Here is a 7255-nt window from a genome sequence, read left to right as displayed (position 1 = left end):
CTTCTGTAAGCTTCAATGTTCAGAGTTTTTAAAGCTACATCGAAAAGACGAGTGCTTGTTCAAGACTCAAGATAATGTTCAACTCAAGATCAAGTACAACTCAAGAACGACAAATCCAAGCTTTAGAAGATCTCAAGTTCAAGCTACATCATGTAGAGATCTCAAAGCTTCATAATCTTCAAAGGTCAACCATCATCTGAAGAAATGAAGATTCAATGTCCATACTTCACATTTAAGGTATGAATGACCTTAGATTGACCTTAGGGTAAGTCATTTTGTATACATAAGTCAATTGAATCATTTTATAAGTGTTTGGTCTGTTCTAAGACTAGTCCTGGACCTTGTTCGACTAGTCCTAAAACTGCCTCGACCAGTCTAAGAAATTTCAAGACCAGTCCTAAGTTTGTTATAAATTTTTAAAATTTTTTGGTTGAGCTATGACTAGTCCTGGACTCTGTTCGACCGGTCGTGTGAACAGTGCACGACTCGTCCTACGACCAGTCCAGGATCTACGACTCAAACTACAGCGAACAAACCTGGTGCCTCACGACCAGTCGTAGGATGGTCACGACCAGTCGTGGAGGTGTCACGACCGGTCGTGCAAGGCCTACGACCAGTCGTGGAATGGTTTTATCCGATCGCGCTCAAAATTTCAAAATGCAGTTCGTCCTACGACCAGTCGTAGTGTCCTCAGGACCAGTCGTAGATGCGATTTCTGCAACTATAAATAGAGCACGAATTTTAGAGTTTCATATCGAATTCAAGTAAAATCAAAGCATCACTCTAAGAGATAAGTTTGTATTCTTTTTAAGCTACATTGTGCATATTTAATATTCTCTTTTGTTAGATTTTCTTATTTGATTTTGTTTTTACATTCCAATCTAATTTGAAAGAGGAATTAGGATATTCCATTTCTTGCAATCAAAATCAAATAGAGCTAGCCCAACTTAATTTAATTTAAAATCAATTAGAACTTAGAACCATTTCAAAGTGAGTATTGGACATTGAACTTTTATATTCGAACTTCTACTCCGATTGGTTCTTTTGGGCTGCTACAAAAGGAGAAATTCAGGTATTTTACATTATCGTAAATTTTCTTATTTTGGTTTCTTTTGAGATTAAGTCAGAAAAATCTCATTGTGTTGGTTATCTGAGGAGAGCTAGAAAACTTAGAGGTTAGGGTTTTTGAATTATGTAAGCCCATTTGAAAGACACAAGTGTGAGGGTTTTAGGTGAACCTGAGAAACCTATTTTCATAGTGAATGCTAATATCCCCCGTGTGAGGATATTATGAATGGAGTAGCAAGCTGTGTGGCTGTTGTTTAACAGTTGGTGAACACATAGGCGAACCACTATAATTCTTTGTGTCTTGTGATTTGAATGTTTGTTTAATTTCTATTTCTTTTATCATTCAAATTTGTGGGATGTGTGTGTGGATGTGAATGTTGTAATATTTACATTTCAAGCATTTTTGGGAATGTTGTAATAGTTTAGAATTTATTTCTTACTATTTCCTTTATTTCCTTTCAGTTTGAGTTTTTGATATTCAAATTATTCTACTAAGGTTTTCCTGCCATAAACTCTTGGTTTTTATGGTGCAAGGTTGTCCTTAGAATAACATTAGTATCAATCTCTCTATTTGAGGTTGCTTTAGATTTCCGTATTATGATTTATTTAAAGTGTTATCTTTCCTTAATTCATTTATATTCCGTTGTTAAAGTTTTAATTTGGCATAGTCCTATTCACACCCCCCCCCTCCCCCCTCTAGGACATAACTAGGCCTTTTCAGAGGTTTGCCGGAATTCGATCGGGAGGACCGTGGAAGCCTACGGAACAGTATGGACTAGGATACGGGTCTTACACGAGACTTGGGACTCACTCCCGATGTGTGCTAGGCCATCCAGGACCATTGCCTTCCTGAAGGGTGTGGATGAAGGATAGCTGTCCAAATTCACGACGGCTTGGAAGAAAGATTGAGAATATCGATAACCAATTTGGAATCAGATTTCACCACAATCCGAGATAGGCCTAACGAAAGGCAATGGGTCACCCCATCCCAAATTGCTCTGAATTCTGCTTGGTTATTGGAACCCAAACCATACCCCACCATACAATACCAATTTAGCTATCATAACCTTACATTTATTATCCAACACGAATCTGACCATTGGGAATAATCTCCGTTCATAGATCAAGCCATCTGATCATTGATTTTGACATAGGATTACCATATAACTAAGTATTCTTATCTCTCTATCATAACAAATTGCTCAATCAAATGTTCACTATTAGATAGAGACATCTGACCGTCCACTTTAATTTTGAACCACCCGATCATACTAAACTAACTATCTAATCTCCACATCCGTCCATACACATATTAGATTGAGATTTTGATCCGTTCATATTGTTTACCCCATATGAATATGTTTAACTCACCATTTGAACTACAATATGCGGAACTTACATATATCAACAAACTACTCGAATCGAACGGTATACATGTTTTACCCCTTGATCGCTCCAAAAATCCACTTGGGTTCATCCATTTACAAAATTAACTGTACATCCACCTACATACATGGTAAGAGTATTAACCATCAAGTTCCCTTATTTTTAACAAGTCATTTGACCATCAATCATGTTTGGATCTACCAAACGAGCCACACAAATATCATGGTAAACCGATCATCATGAAAATCTTAGGTTATATATTCAAACTACCTAGTAACCTATCAATTATATATATACAAATATTATTTTGAATTATGGAGTGAGTTAGTCCTTGAAAGATCATGTTGGCTATCCGGAAAGATCGGGTCCACTCTAGACCGAAAGGAGGGCAGAAAATATCACAACATTCGGAAGTGCATCCAAATGTTATGGATGACAGAAGGTAGGACGAGGAAAAAGGGCAAGTTCGTAAATAATGGATGTCATGTGCATGACATCTTAGGTGCTTTGTTGTAGAAAATTTTAATGAAGGATGATGCTCCCTATTGTTTTATAACGTGTGGCCCACCTAAAGATCAGATCGACTTCATATTTGGACTCGAGAGTCAACACGAGTCGAAGCAACTAATGAACGGAATGGATTTTCATAATAAGATAGGGGATCCGTCTGTGGATTCCAAGCCAGCTACGTCCCTGGCGTCCGAAACCAAAGCAATAACAAATTCCTGCATTCAAGTTACGTGTAAACCGAACTGACCTCCGACGCATCATCTCACAGCTTGACAGATCGTGTGGTTCGCCCGAAGTTTGAATCTGGCTCACATTTTGGATCCTGGGTCAACACGACGTAAGGGAGCTAATGAAGGGAGTGGATTTCCCTTTACGTCATCACAAGTAGACCCCACTTGATCCAACAAGCGAAACAGGGTCGGCACTTCTTCGCTTGCTGTAACACGTCTGAGAATCTTGCTCTCGCAAGAAGTTTTTCCACCAAGAACTCTCGACTTTGACGCAATCTGCACCGTCCACATCCCACTCTGGAGGATCCTGATCCAATTTGGAAAATTCAGAGGAGGTAAGAGATCCACACATGACCGCACTAGTGAACCTTGTGGACTCCAGTTGCAGCAGCGTGCGAAATAAAAACCATCATTCAGTGGGATGGGAAACCCACTAAGCAAACGACCTTGAAGCTTCAATCTGAAGCACCCTGTAGCTTCCAACAACCAATCCGAACCTTCCAGTGAAACCAGAATGTGGAGAGGAGGTGCTCATGCAAATCTGCCATCGATGTCAGCTATCTTCTTCGCCAAGAAGTAGCAGCTGTAGGAAGCCATCTGACCATCATTTTTGGATCTTAACCAACCACAAAGTGGCCCACATTCTCAGCAAATGACTTTTGTAATCGGGAGGGAAAGAACGGGACCACATTGTGACGTGGATGATTGAACATCTAGCCGTGCGCAAGAAGCTTCGTACGGCCACGTAACTGGAGTTGGAAACCGATGTAATTGGAGTTGGAAACCCTCTCCGACACAAAACCTTGTCCAAAATCTCTATATAAGCACTTCCTTTATGTGTTTCCTAGCACAACAAAACGTTAGAAAGAGAGAAAGAAGCAACAAAGAGAGAGAGAGAAAGAAGGACCGGGCGTTGTGAACAACGCCCAAACCCCCGAAGTCCAGCAAGAATCCATTCCGACCAACCTCCAGTAAGAGTTGGGTTCGGGCTGGCTGTGAAGATTTTTTGCCCAACTTTCTAAGAAGAAGAAGGAGAAGAATAAATGCGAGGGATGCCCTGCGTTTTGCGGTGATTCATCAAATCACAAGATCGAGTTTAGATCTGAGTTAGCCCTACAAACTTCGGAGGTTAGTCAGTTTGCTTGATCACTCCTGTAATATTCTATAGGAGATAGATTTCAATCAACGTTACCATCCAAACCTTCAATCAACCGAAAAGTTCCAAAGCATGGGTAGATTGCGACCAAGTTAACTCAGGGATATAGTAGCACTAAACACGTTTTCAAGTTGAGACTTAGGTGTTGATCAAGGTAAGTTAACCATTTACATAGCGATTTATATTAAGTTTTTAATTTGACTAATAATTAGTTTAACTTACACATGGATGAAAGATGAAATCTTGGATTAAACCCTAATCATATAACTTGTGTAATATATAGTAGAAGTTGAATTTAAAGTGCATGCACTAAGTTTTAACAACATGAGAGGGCGCTTCAATGTAAAAAGGTGAAGAACTTTCCTTTAAACTTTGCAATTTAATTGGTTACACATCTTTTCCCCATTTCAAATTTATTTATTTATTTATAATCTCCTTATGAATCAACACCATAGAAATTTACATCATTTTATTATCTTGCATGCAAGTATCATGTGGGGCATCCCACCCCAGGTAATCATCATAAATTCGTGGACGTAATGCGTTACGAGTAGCGGCCCTCTTAGTCAACACATAATTCCGTATATGGTTGACATGATGTACAATCGATGTAAACAAATCGCCATGCGTGTTACATCACTTCTTGGGATTGGATGTCGTAAATAGTCGCTCCATAAACACATCCTATCACGAAAATCCCTTAATCGCATTGTTGCGCCGCCTTGAGATGTTCGCATAAATCCACGCTGACGTGGGACACGCCGACGAATCTCCATAATATGAGAATTGGGCCGAGTCAAATGTATTAAACTACCTTTTACATTGTGATCATGATTGCTGAGTGTGATGGATCACATATATTTTGCTAGGAATACATGCCATATAGAATGTTGCACATATTGATACCCTCGCATATGTGGAATACGAGAAGTATCGGTGTCCTTTCGATATCCTTGTTAATTAATTTAATTATTGTAAACTTTAAAGGAATAACTATCACTATGAGTAGGGCGTTGACCCTCTCCAACCGTACAGATGATGCAGGTGATGTATAGATTGAAGACCCAAAGGAACACCTTTCTATGGAAGATTATATTGAATAAATAAGAAAATAATTTTATAATTTAGCTTTATTTATGTTTCCGCTGCAACTTGATTATGTAATAAGCTCCCATTGAAAGGGTATTTGATAATTTGTTAAGTTCTTTTTAAATATAGTCAATTTTATTCTCGCAAACGGTTACCTTCATGAATGTAATTGGATGTGATTTAAATGAAAAAAAAAACATGGTGCAATTTTTAAAGCATCCAATCTATTCAATTATTAACACCCAGTTTTCTCGAGCATGAGTATAAACTCTGGTCATAAAAATTCAGGATGTTATATAGCATGATGGGTCCACATTGATTTTGTAAATTTCTCAATTTAAGTGTTAAAAAAGTAAGTTGTCACATGTGCATTGGGAAAGATGTAATTACCTAAGAAAATAATTATTACCCATTTATATGGTAATTATAGTTGAGTGGAAAAATCAAACAGGCCCTTAGTAAAAGAGAAAGATGAAGTACAATAACCCGATCTTATCACAATGATAAGTATGTAGGCTGCTCTCTCATTGGTTACGGAGAGTTTGTTTAAAAAAAATAAAAATAAATTAAACTCAAACCCTCACTACTAACTAGTTATAGTACTAGTCTATGTCTTAATAACAAGTTACAATTTTTATTTTTTATTTTTTAGAGAGAGAATTGAAAAGTTGCTAAGATTTAAGAGGGCCACCTAAAGGCAGGAAAAGAAACCCACCTTCACAAACAAAGAAGGTTAGTAGATCAGGTTAGTAGATCAGGCTGCTTTTGTAAAAGATACACATTCCGAACAAGTCAAATTTTTCTTTGATTCTTTTTTAATAAATTTTATTGCTTGTTATAAATAAATAAATAAATAAAATGGTGTGTAGATTGAACTATATTATTATGATCTTTTCCGTTATAACCTTAGTGACTTAATTTTATTGCTTACGTCAACGTCACTACTTGTTGTGATACACGGAGTTTTTGTCATGATATTAGTAGATGTGAGAGCAGTAAGGAATTGTGTGTTCTTTCATATCCTGTAGTTGTCATACTGTAAATTTAATTGTTCTAACTGTTTTATTAGAACCTTTGAACCAATGAAAATAATCAGATTGTTTAGGGCCGTTGAATTTGGTTTTCGACTTGAAAAAATTTGACAGCAGTTTTTGACCCCTGCATCCATATCCGTTGAATTTTCAAAAATTCGACAGCCTTCCGCCTTTTCACTTAATGCCCGATCTAAAGATAATTGAATTAATTAAGATGAGTTGGAAAATCTTCACAAAAAATTATGTGAGAGGATCTAAAAGTTAAACTTGGGAACGAGTTCTTTTGATGACTAGAGACTAATGTAGTTGCCTTGGAAGTGAGGCCAACGGTTACCCCCCACCCTCATCTACACACTCTCTCTCTCTCTCTCTCTCTCTCTCTCTCTCTCTAATGATAATCTCCCTTCTTTCTATAAATATATTTTTGTAAGAGGAGAAAAGACAAAGCTGTATTTTTCTTTTTGTTTATGAGATCTTTAGATCGTCTTAGAGAATGACTTAGTTCTCTCTTATATTTGGGTGAGTGATTCCCCAAGGCATATATAGTATATTGTCACCTCCATTTCTTATCAAGGAATCATCTTTTTTTTTTCTTCTCTCTACCACTTGCTTGAACATTTTATTTATTTATTTATTATTTTTATTTTTATTATTATTATTATTATTATTATTATTATTTTATTTTTTTAGTTGGGATCAGCATCACAATGAGTAAGTAGCCCGATTGACCTGATGTGCCTGACCTGGCTTGGGCTAACTAGCTTGGCCCTTGTATTCAAGGC

Source organism: Magnolia sinica, chromosome 8 (assembly GCF_029962835.1).
Source record: "Magnolia sinica isolate HGM2019 chromosome 8, MsV1, whole genome shotgun sequence".
Classification (NCBI taxonomy): Eukaryota; Viridiplantae; Streptophyta; class Magnoliopsida; order Magnoliales; family Magnoliaceae; genus Magnolia; species Magnolia sinica.
This window is presented reverse-complemented; position numbering follows the sequence as displayed.